At 44.1% G+C, this 12,720-nt stretch overlaps 1 protein-coding gene across 4 annotated transcripts in view; it reads left to right on the top strand.

Annotated features, from left to right (window-relative positions):
• Slc8a3 (solute carrier family 8 member A3) overlaps positions 1 to 12,720 on the top strand; it is a 146,890-nt gene that overhangs the window by 14,134 nt on the left and 120,036 nt on the right. The window lies entirely within an intron of this gene.

Raw genomic sequence — 12,720 nt, 5'->3', positions numbered from 1 at the left:
GTAGTCTGAGAGATCTAGGGCTGCGTGGAGAGCTGTGAAAGTGTATAACTAAGCTCCCCTTTTCCTTCAACACACACACACACACACACACACACACACACACACACACTACACACCCAGGAGCCCTCATTTTAAGGCCAGGCTGCTTCTGCAGGCCCTAGCTGACCTGCCCTGAGGACCCAAGCCACACTGGGGCAGAGGATGAAAATGATTTGCTAGAGGGTTTTCAGTGAAGGAGGTAGTTTTTCTTTTTCATTCGTTGTGTTTTATTTTTAACCGGGAAAGGGGGGGGGCATAAAACAAATGCCTTTAATGCAGTGCTGTAAATTTCCTCACTCACTGCTTGCCTCCTATCCGCTCCCTCTCTTTCTCTTTCTCTTTTGGCAATTAACAAACAAACAAACATCTGAACGCTTGGTGTTAAGGTTTTCCAGGCAGAAAGATTGAAATTGGGTGCAATTTATCAGAAATGTACGCTGCAGCTGGGCACCAGGTGCCCAGCTCCTGGGTGGTCAAGAAACCACCAAAGGGAGGGCTGTGGATACATAATGGGAACACATCCGGTTCTTCTGGTAGGGTACCAAAAGGGAAGCCTGCAGGCCTCCAGCGACCCGGTGACTCGCAGCAGCTCCTGTGATTAATCTTCCACAGCTGTTGTGCCCCATCCACTTGAGCTGTGCTCTTGTTTACCTCAGGGTTTTCAAATATAGCGGCTGCGCCATGCTCTTCCTGAAATGGGGAGGGTGGGGGTGGCAGAGTGGGGTGGCGAGGGTGGGGGGGGGGAAGTTCACTAAGTACCAGCCAGTGACCTCCCATCTTCCCACCCTGCTGGCAGCCTCTGGCTGGCTGATCTAACTTTGGGAGGAAGCTGCCTTGTTGTGTTGGTGATTGGATGGGGACTGGTCACCCTGGTCTCTTTAAATAAATGAACTCTGTGTGTGTGTGTGTGTGTGTGTGTGTGTATCTGCAGAACTGGGACTTGATCGCAGAGGTTCGTTCTTTACTTGAAGACCGGAAGACCGTGGTGCAAGTCCCCCTACAATGGAATGTTTATTGTTCTTCCAGATTTCCTTATTTCATACACCCATAATCTGAACCCCCAACTTTGAAGTGATCTAAGATGCAGCTGAATTATACTGGTGTGACTGAGCAATGGGGGAGGGTGTGCAGGGAGCGGGGAGGAACACAGCTCTGGACCTGGACCATGAGCTCCAGGAAGAGAAGAAAGAAGGTTTGCCTTTATCCACACTGTATCCCCAGGGCCTATCCCTGTGTCCAGCAGAGAGCAGGCACTTGGCAATTGTTTGGTTAAACAATGGAATTGGAGGCACGTGTTGCATCGTCCCCTCTCTGGGCATCTTCTACTCCCAGTAGAAGAAGGGAGAAGGGAGAGTTTTCGAACTGTTTTTGCTACTGTTGGCTTTGTTCTGCTTGAAAAAAAACCAAGCCAGGCCTGGCAGCAAAGGTCTGTAATCTCAGCAGGAGGATTATAAATCCAAAGCCTGTCTGGGCAATCTGTGAGATCCCATCACTGACAACAACAACAACAACAGCAGCAGCAGCAGCAACTTGGTGTTTGGGGGAGGGGCAGAAAGACAAGGTTGTATGTAGCTCAATGGTGAAGGACCTGATTAGAGTGTTTATTTAATCTGTAGTACTATAAAAATAAAATCCCTTCACACTGGGCCCCTCAGTGAGCTGACAGCCAGATTCACTTACCCCAGACCTCTTCTATTCCCATTCGGAACAATTTGTGTATGTTTTGTGTGCGCGCGTGCGTGCATGTGTGCGGGTGTGAGTGTGCGTGTGTGTATGAAATCTCGGGTCACAGTGGTGGATATTGTCCATAGGCAATAATGTGGTATTGTTTCCCACCCTGTGTGGTATAGCCATTGCCCTCAATCAGGATTTGGAAGACGCTACCATCTTGATTTCCCTTCACATCGCTACATTTGATGAGTAGAGATGGGTAACTCCCCTCACTCAAGCACTTGTTTTGCCTAGAGGGTGAAATATTTTCTCCAAAAGAGAAAGCCTTTACTTCTTCTCTCGGGGAGACGTTTATTGAACAAGCAAGCAACCAGTAAGCACCTGCCAGACAAGAGCTGGGTACAGAGGCAGGCAAAATAAAACGGTTCCTTTCCTCATAAACATACATCCTCCCAGGTACAACCAAGCAGTGAATAGGCAATTACTGTATAAAGTGATTTCTGCCCCATGAGGGGCAATGGCAGATCAGTGGAAGTAAATAGAAATGATCACCTCTCCTCGGGGTCTTGGGGCTCGGGGAACAGCTAAACCAGAAAGGAAGTACGGGTTCAGGTTAGTTTTGCTGAAAGCAGGGAGAAGAGAGAGAAACAGGGTCAAGCTGTGAAGGGCTTGCACTCCATGCTAAGGAAATGCATGGCAGTTTTCCAATGAGGCATTAGGAAGGTTTTAACTCCAGAAGTAAAGGATCAAATTGTTGTTTTATACGATATGCAGAAACTGGCTGACACTGGGATGTAGAGCCAATGGGAAGTCTCTATAGGTCCCCAAGTAGGCTGGTGGAGAAAGGGATTCCTCTGTTTTCATTTGAAAACTCGAGTGCTCTTAGACATTTGGTTATGAGCCTAGTCCGTAGTGGCTGAGCCATCTCTCCAGCCCTACCATGTTCTTTCAATGAAGGGGGTCCACTGCTTTTCTTTAATGAGGTTGGTTTATGTTTGACTGTTCATTTGTTCAAGTGTCTTGAATAGACATTCTAAACCCAGCCCTGGGCAAAGAAGCCCAGAAGGAAGAAATGGCTGGAGATGTATAAGACACACTTCCTGAGCACAAACCCAGAACTATGAGAGTTGGGGGAGGCCTTTGAGGATATAAAAGGTCCCCCAGAAGGAGCCTGGGAGAATGAGAAGGACTTATATTTATATTAAGTCTGTAGAGACCGTGGAACAAGACTTCTAGATTTAAAAATTCATGTGTATGAAGATAGATTTCTTCAAAGAACTGTATGGCAAGTGGATAAATCTAATTGCAGGATCCTAGATACTTGGCTAGTGTCCAGGGTCACACCTACTAAGAAAACTATTTTATTCTATCTTATACATAGTATGGATCAGGCCAAGGAAATACTTGACACTTCGATTGACAATTAAAATGGCTCTGGGTGCACAAAAGTGCCAGGTCATGTAAGGACTGGGTCCAGAAGTAGGGCTAGAAGCTAATCCTACCCTATCTTCCAGGTGGTACCTTCTAAATCCTTTGAGAGGAAAGAGCCTCAGCTCCTCTTTCTACCTTGTCACTACTCTCAGGACCAGGAAACCCTCCCACCCCCCCCCCATCTCTTTTCCTGATAGCAGCCACTCTCTTCCTAAACTGGACTCCTTCTCTTATCTGGAATATCTTGTTCCTTTAACACAGAATCCTGTCTCTCCACAAATCCCTCTCTAAACAGAGTGCCGCCTGACCCCCTTCCCCCTCCCTACTACCCTCTTATCTTACCTTTATTAAATGATTGTAATTGTAGTGTGATCATTGGTCTATCTCCTTATCTCTCAATTGCTCATCACCTCCCACCTTTCTCCACTGTCTACTCTAGGACCTCTCACACTCCACATTATAGTGAACATTTGTTCTCCTCACTCCATACTCACCTCCATCAGACAGCATGGACTATTAGCTCCTTAGAAATGTCCTGGCTGGACTTCTGGTAGGCTGAGCTCTCCTCTGGTCTCTCATCCACTTCCGCTCAAAGAATCTATCCCCTTCCCAGTTTTCCTTTTCTCCATCATTTCTGGGCAGTCTTTCCTGGTGGTCAGGATGTTCCTAGAGCATGTGCCTTTAGCTCCCTGTACCTATGCCTTATTACCAGCTCCTTGTGCATTGGCTACAACAGGATGCCCATCAGCTTTAGGACTTGAAAATACTCAGTGAACCTTAGCTGATCTTCCTCAGTGCGCAGTCCTGAGTTGCCTTCTCTTGTAATAATTTAGGGCTTTCTCAAGATAACTGGCAGTGCTCTAGGCCCCCAAATACTCCAGCCATCCTGTTTCAACCTTAACACTTCTTCCCCCTGGAAGAAGGGGACACATTAAAAACTATGCAAACTATTAAGAAGCTGTTACAAACAATGCCTTGGGGCCTTCATTAAGCTCCACCCACACTACCCACATGGCCATACTCCCTTGCTAGTCAGGCAGGAGGAACCCCCTCATGCCTGTTCCTTTTTGCTCCTCAGAAGGAACTAAGGAGAGGAGGGTGAACTTAAAGGGAATCACGAAGCGAATTAAGATAATAAGAGCACAGTTTCAAAGGCAGCAACTAGAAGTTGCTCATTGTGATGGGAGGCCCACACACACCACTGGGGTTGACTGTATGAAGGAAGCCCCCAACGATATCTCAGAGAAATGACCCTGACTGCTTGCCAGACTCCATTCGTTTCTCATTTAGGCGATGATAGGACTGAATCCCATATTTCAACAGTTTGAAACTTCAGCTGAATGAAATGGCATTAAAATGAACCAAGCTTCAGGAGAATAGGCTGAAGAAAACTCGTATGAAGGACTGTGTGTTCCAGCCTCCCTGTGCCACTCAGCCACAAGTCAGAAGGATGTCAGCACCCTCTCCGTGAATAACGTCAACACTGGAGTCTAGAGGTGGACGCTCTGAAACAGCCAAGGTCAGGAAGAAAAGAGACATCTCGGTGTTTCTCACATGTCTATCCTCTACCCCAATGTCCTTTCAGTTCAGGCTTTGCTTTTTCTTGGCCCTTCCTCATCGAACATACTCCTTCAGGCCTGGTACAAGGAGACTTATGTACTTAGAGGAGGAAGGTCTGGTTTTGGCTCCATACTTACTGGTGTAGAAACCTTGGCAGCTGACGAGATGGTTCAAGGGAGAAGGGAGGAGGTCTTTGTAAACTCTTGGCACATCAACTGGCTAAATCTTTGTTAAATAAATGATGCAGTATAAATATTGGTTGTCTTTATCATATACTCTGGAAGGGGGTGCAAGAAGAAGGCTTGAGTTGAGAGAGGGAACTGTGGTGATTTGGATTATGCTCCAAAACCACATGGTTCTCCTAGTGCTTTTGGAGGGGGCATTAGCTATCTCCTCTCAATATACATGATTTCTGAATCACTTAATCCTATAGTCAGTATTCATTAATTCATTCATTCAATAAATACTTACTGGGCCCGCCTTATGCCAGACTGAAGCACTGTGCTGAGTGGAGAGGGCACATTCCTTGCCCAGATAGAATTTTTTATTCCCTAAGTCAACAAACAAATCAAGAAAACGAACAATGTGTTCAGCAAGTGATCTGTGCTATGAAAGATGTTGTGGATTGTTGTTTGTATTTTCTGTTCCCTTAAGAGGGTTGTACAGACTCAGGTGAAGTCATGTGAGATCTTAATTGGCCGGAGAAGGCTAGAGCCTGTGATTGGACAGTGGAAGGAAAAGTTTTATAGAGGAAAAAGAGGAAGGAAACGAAAGGGAGATGGGGAGGGAGATGGAGGATGAGAGAAGACAGAAGAAGAAGATGGGCTGGGGCCACATGGCCTGAAGCTAGAGATTTTACCTATGAGCAATAGAGTAATGTAGGGTACATTTGTCCCATCTAGATGTATGGATTGTATTTATATCAATTGCATTTTGTGTTCTTCGTGCAGGCATTTTGGGCTTGGAGATTTATTGTTGTAAATCTGGTTGTTCTATTACAAGTCTCTAGTGCTATCATTTTACGGGACTAAGGGGATCTGAGCGAGCCGGTAGTTGGCTTTCAGTAGGCCAGCCACAGCAGGTGGATGGCCTGGGAAGTGTGAGTGGCTAGGCAGCAGACTGGCCTCAGGAAATAGGGAAAGACAGCCGCTTAGGGCTGGCTGATGGAGGTGGGCGAAACTGTCTGTGCCTAGCTGGACTTAGCGTGGATCGGTTTTTAAAACTACACACTACAGAAAGATATGAAACATGATATGACAGAGTCCAGGATAGGATGAACGGGAAAGCCTGGCAAAGAAGGTGGCATCTGAGACCTGAGTGAAATGAAAAAAAGTGACATTTGTGGCTATGTCCATAGTTAGATCCATAGTTAGCTTTTGCTAGAAATATTAGATAACCTTATCTTAGTGGAGCTTAAAGCCTATCAATAGGAGGTAAAGTTGGACAATTCATAATTAGAAGAGGAAAAGAATTTCCAGAAGAGCAGGAATGCAAGGAACGACGTGATCTCAGCAGTAGATATTTTTAAAAGACATTTTTGGTTGGTTTGGGTAGCAGTAGCCTGTAATCCCAGCACCAGGAGACTAAAACAAGATAGTAAGTTCAAGGCCAGTGTGGGCTACACAGTAAGTCCCTGTCTCAGGAAAAAAAAAATCATCTTGTTTTGTGGAACGAAGATTGTAAGGGGTGGGGCATGACTGGCAGCTGTTGTACTGTTGCAGTAGGCAAGGCAAGGTATGTAGTTCTCATTGGGTAGAGGTTAGACCAGAGTGTGACACATGTTTGTACCCAGTATATCGTGAGAACGTATGCAGGCAGTATGATCTTTAAAGAACCTTCAAGTTTAATGGCATACAACGAATACCCAGCAGATACCAAAACCACTACCACCCACTACCCATGAACCAATAACCAGATTAAGCTTTCTTGTCCTCAGACTTGACTTTGGGTTAGTTAATCTTAACATTTTGTACTTTAAAAAAAATTCCTCCCAGCACTACTTCCTAGGAGGGACACATTCCATACATTTAGTTCCTTCTGCATGAACTACATTCTTATTTTTGATAGACAGAGGGTGTCCAACCCCACCCCTTCTCTGATGTCCCTAATCAGTGTTTTTAAGTCCCTGGACCTTTTGCTTGATTTAGATACTATCCTTGTGTACACTTCTGTTAGCTTGGTGAGGATGGGAACAGGCACTCCCTCATCTGTGTATCTCCAAGGTTTATCATATCTGGGTTACTGAATCAACAAACAGCCCTTCACCTCCTTTAGACCAAGGAGAACACTTGTGCCTTGGTTCAATTCCAAGGACTTCCTGCCCTCTTCCTGGAGAGCTGAGAACTCCTGTTGGTCTTATTTGTCCAGTGTTCCATGAAGTCCTAAGTTCAGTAGGGGTGTATGACTTGGATGTCTTTGTGCTGATTCCTCCAATTTCCATCTCTTTGAGCCTGGATCTCTGAGCCAGATGGAGCAGTGGAGGGCCAGTGCTGATGGAGAAGATGCTGTGTGTGATGATCGCCCTGCGACTCCTCATTCCTTTCTTTCCCTGTCACCTTGATGGCACTGTTCTCCAGATTAGACTGATTCTACTTGAGTGTCTCTGAAGCCTATGTCTTCCTCAGCATCTGGTTCTCTCCCCTCTCCTGCCTAGTGCTGAAAGAGCCTACGCTGGCCCTGATTTTGTCTGTCCATGGAGTTTCCATGCTGCTACCACTGCAGACTGCTTGTCTAAAAGAAAACACTAATCCTATCTCTTCTCTGATTAAAAAACTTTCAGCCTATATTGCTTCTCCTATTCTCCAAGTGATGCCCAAATTCTTTGACCAGGCATTCATGAATTCTAGAGATACCCCACCTACTTCCACAGTTTTCCGATGTCCTCTTCTACAATACATTGTCTGCCTTTCCCTAAATGCAAAGTGCTTATTCAAGTTTCCACACCTTCCTTCTAGCATGGGCTTCCTGCTACCCATGTTGTCAGTACATTGGCTTTCACATAGCTGTACCCCATTCAGTTTTCAAGTCATAGATACAATGTTAGCTGGATCATAGAACTGGTTCCAATGATCCCATGCCATTCTAACCCTTTCTTCAAATTTTCTTGACACATGATTGTATGGACTCCCAAGTATAGTACTTGCTTTGTCCTAATTATTCAGGTTTCTGTCACTTTGCTCCAATGCAATGTGTGCTTCTCAAGAAGGATTATATTTTTGTTCATATTACTCAAATTTGGAAATCTTCGCTCACAGCCTCCCTGACAGATGGTTCTCCAACCTCCAGTTGAACATTGCCAAGGGTTGGGGAAATCTTTGGATATGATTCTTACTAAGTCTTTTTTGCATATCCATTCAATAAATCTATACTAAACATCTACTCCATGCTAGACACTAATTTAGGCAATGAGGATACAGAAATCTCATAGAAAAATCCCTAAGCCCTCTTAGAACTTACTTTTCTAATTTTTAGTTTGTGGGTGGGGAAAAATAAATTTAGAACAAAGGTTTAATCTTCTCTCAATAAGCCAGCCTGTGTCACACAACTAAGCTGCATACAAGCATGAGTTTGTGAGTGACCGAATAAACCAAAAGCTCACAGAAGGGAGAGATGACCTGTGTTGTTATCTCTAAAAGGAAACATAACTAGAAATACATTTGCTGTAAACAAGTGAACAGCATCCCTTTCCTGTGAAGATAAGAGAATTCTATTTTTATGTATTTTCAGTAAAAGTATAAAATGACATGTTTAGAGAGAGCAGCAAAGAGAAAATATCCTTATGTAGATGGCGAATACTGTCCTTATCAAATCATGAAAGCAAATAGTAGTCCTTGAAGGTCAGATGCTTGCCTACTATATAGCAAGACTTAATTGTAATTACTTGTGGATCAAGTGGAAGTTCTCCTGGTCCAAGAAAATCCTTAATGGTTGAAATCTCTGAGATATGTATATTTTTCTTTATTAAGATTTTCTTATGAAAAACTTTTTTGAAGGCATTTCTTCTGATTTTCTTACTTAAGACTCTCAGACTTAGCAACATCGCAAAGATCGATGGAAGAACTTTATAAAAACACAAATACCTAGGCTCTACTACTAGGAAGCCTAAACTTAGAGCTGAGGTTGAATCTATATTTCTACACTTTTCAGAGTTCAAGTTATTCTGATGCACAGACATCTCTAGAATGTAGACTAGGAGGACTATGGGAAAATGTAGATTCATATACAGGAAAGCAAACTTAACCTATGCAGAGGCCCCACTCCTCCCAGGTCTTCAGAATGTTCCTGGCATTGGTGATGGCCCAGATTATCTGGATTTTAGTAAATTATAATGTATCTTTGTGTCATGGAATTTTATAGTGACAAAGGATGTCAAAGTTCAACATCTCAACCACTATTAGTAGATTTTCATTGAGAACAAGATGGATAGATCGCTCAGTAATTAATAGCACTATTTTTGTAGAGGATCTGGTTTCCAGCACCTACGTGGCAGCTCAGAATTGTCTGTAATTCCAGTAACAAGGAATCTGATGCCCAGTTCTGGCCTTCACAGGTACTTCTTGTGGATAATACACATACACACACACATGTAGACAAAATACTCATACGTGCAAAAAATAAACACCGTTTTAAAAAGAAAAGTTAAGCAACAAAATCGTCTCTGAGTTCTAATTCCTCATGGAACTTCCAGAAAAATCTAGACATTGTGCCCGTACACAGATAATCTCAAGACAGTGTAAACATGCTTCTGGGCTAATCAAAGTCTTAACAAAACGAATAAGTCATTTTTAAAGCAGAAGAGGAGTACATCATTAGGGGATGCTTCCCAGAAGAAGTAGAGTGTCTTGAGACCCAGGCTGGTACACTATTCCACCATCCTCTCATTCCCTGGAGCTTAGAAACAGACTCTACATTTGACATACTGAGTCTAAAAGCTCACACGTGACACACGCTTGGCTAATGGATCTCTTGTGAGTTATCAAATCACTGAGCCCCTATATTTTCATTTCTAAAACACAGAATGATGCTCTTCTCATTGTGTGAGGTGTTAAATAGATGATACAAAGGTTGCTAGCACAGTGCCAGGCATTGAATGTTCTTAATGTATGCATGTGATCATTTTTTTATTGTCCCTTTAAAGTTCATGATTCATACACATTATGAGGAGACAGAAGCTCTGCTCTGTCCATGGACTTTCTTTTCTAGTGTGTGTGGTTTCCTGGAAGATTGTCTGCAGGGTCCCATAACATCACCATACATGTGAGGTGCCATTTAAATGTGAGAAGGTCAAGAGAAGGCGAAAGATGACATTTTCATGAGATTGGAGAAGGAAGAGCCATGAACTATTGCTCCCTGTGTTGCTGTGAGGTTATCCACATTGTTTTAAAGCTCTACCGTACTTCAGCCATTTCCCATGTTTCCACCAGATAGCCACCTACCTGTGTGCTCAGAGCAGAACAGGAAAGAGTATTCATGATTTCCCTGGTTATGGTTATAATCAATTATTCTTATCTCTGTTTATCTCCATCCTTCATCAGAAGGTTAACTCCATAAGGTTTGATGTGAATTATACTCATTTATGGCTGTGCCCCAACTACTAGCACAGTGTCTGGGCCTAAATCAACAAAGAACAGTTGCTTACAAATGAAGACTCACCTTGACCTTGTCTTGGCCTTCTGTTCCTACCACCATCCCTTGTCTTAGTCTTTAACCACAGTTCTCTTTGGGAGTCTAAACTCCAAGCCTGGCTCTTCTACTGCTGTGGGCTGATCTCACTTAAATGTGTACCTTCCCAGTGATTAAAGCATCCTTGAGCTAGATAACTATAAAAGCTTTCGGACCCAACCTGAGCTTTATAGATGATTCAGGTATTGCCCTGAGAGAACCATGGGTCTCCCATTCACTGAGATACAACTAGGAATCATCTTGCATTGTGCTTTCAAATCCAAGGCTTTCCATTTTTGCATACCTCGGGGCATGTAGAACCTCCAGGTTTGTGGAATCATCCAGAAAGACTCATTTTGTTCTATCTGGGTTCTTGCCCAAAGGATCCCCCAAAGCTGGGACCCACTATGATGTGTTGCAGAAGCAGACGTCCAAAATCCAGATGCCTATGTTTCTCCTTAGCAACTGTGACCTTGCTCAAATTACTTAGCTTTTCTGAGCTCTAATGGGCCATCTGCAAAATGGATCTGAAAGAGCCTTCTTCCCTGGGAAGATGAGGAGAAATAATAGTGCAGGGAAAGCATTGTGTACCCCTATGTTTCCCTCCATGGACCCAGGTTCTATTGTGTCAGCCAGGCCATCTAAACATTAGAAGACATATCTGTCTGTCATACCCTTTAGACAGAGTAGGGAGTGAGTGGCTGCATTTCTCACTGTGTCTTGCTTGGAGACAAGGACTCTACTCAAATGCTGCCCCTCCCCCAAGGTGGGCAGAGAAAACACAGGCCACGTTGCAATGTGCCTGCACCCAGATGCCATGTCAGAGCAAGTGCAGGCCGGCTGCATCTATAACTTTAATGTAAATTGGCTGTGACGCCTGTGCAGGGGCCCAGATTTAGAAGCAGAGCAGGATGACTCTACCGAGGCTGGTGACAGGCCCTAAGCTCTGTTCCCATTGGAGAACGTGGAGGGCGTAGCAGGAGGGAGAATTGTTCAGTCTGGCCTGGCGGCATTGTTTTATTAATGATCTGGATGGGCAGAGGAACAGTGATTTTAATTAAATTTGTCATTGATATTAAAAGATGTCAGGACCCACTGCTGAGGACAGAGACACCTTGCAGAAGGCCCTGGGAGTTGTGGGGCAGCACATTAGGAAAATAAGCCAGGAAACAGACAGGAGGTCATGGGCTGGGCCAGGACATGAGGGAGCAGAATGGGGGCAGAGGGTCACTCTGTGTTGAATAGAACATAGTTTCTTTTTCATTCGCGTCTGCTCAGGCCCAGGATATATTGTGTATAACCCTTCTCCTACAGGCATCCTAAGATTTGGGGAAAATGGATTTTTTAAAAATACAAATCGGGGGGGGGGGTTGGGGATTCAGCTCAGGCCCTGGGTTCGGTCCTCAGCTCCGAAAAAAAGAAAAAAAAATACAAATCGGACCACATCATTCTCCTGTTTAAAATCCCATCGTTGGTTTTCCTTATCTTAGGATAGAAACCTATTTTCTCGGCCTTCTGTAGAAACCCTGTGGAGAACGTCCTCTCTCCTGCCATTGGCTTCGTCTGTCTCCTCTTCCCTACACTGTATTCCTTGTAATCCAAGGCACACGGTGGTCTTCCTCAAACCTCTGTATCTTTGCCTAGACCTTTCTCTCTAACCAGAATGCCCTTCCTACTTGCTTTTCTTCTTCTTCTTTTAAAGCTCGAAGACCTATTTCAGGGATCGTCTCCTTCAGAGCCGCCTCCCTGAATCCCAAGCTGGCTCAGCACCTCCCTGAGTATCCACGGCATTCTGTCCTCACCCTACATTTCGTAGAAAAGCTGACTATGTTCACGTCTTTCCACTCCTACTCAAGTGTACCTTTGTGGGCAAACACTGTCTCAGTTTTCATTTTACCCACTGGCATGTAGTGGCAAATCGCAGGCTTTTGTCAATATTTGCCAAGCTGAGTGACGAGAAGAAGAGTATTTGGGTGGGTGTGAGGAGCAGGCAGCCAGCATAGCCCTGTAAGCCTGGGGACTCAGAAGCGCTGTCAAATGGTTAGTGTCTTCTATGTGGGAACAGTGACACAGCCACGTTGCTCCTGGGTTCACACCAGACTGGAAGCAGACTGGTGCCACCAATGTTCCCATCTACCATTTACCAAACTTGGTCATTTTCATAAAACCGAGCAGTCAAAACGGTACATTTTATTCCATTTCCCTGTGTGTTTTGGCCATATTCTTGATTTCTTTTTTTGCCTTACACTTTGAGTAAATAATTTAAAAAAGACCCACTTTTCTCCAAAAATAAAATAAAATAAAATAAAAGTATCACTAACTCTATAGGGTTCTTATAAATACTAAAGGTAGCATGAT

This window comes from Rattus rattus, chromosome 7 (genome assembly GCF_011064425.1).
Source record: "Rattus rattus isolate New Zealand chromosome 7, Rrattus_CSIRO_v1, whole genome shotgun sequence".
NCBI lineage: Eukaryota > Metazoa > Chordata > Mammalia > Rodentia > Muridae > Rattus > Rattus rattus.
This window is presented reverse-complemented; position numbering and strand designations above follow the sequence as displayed.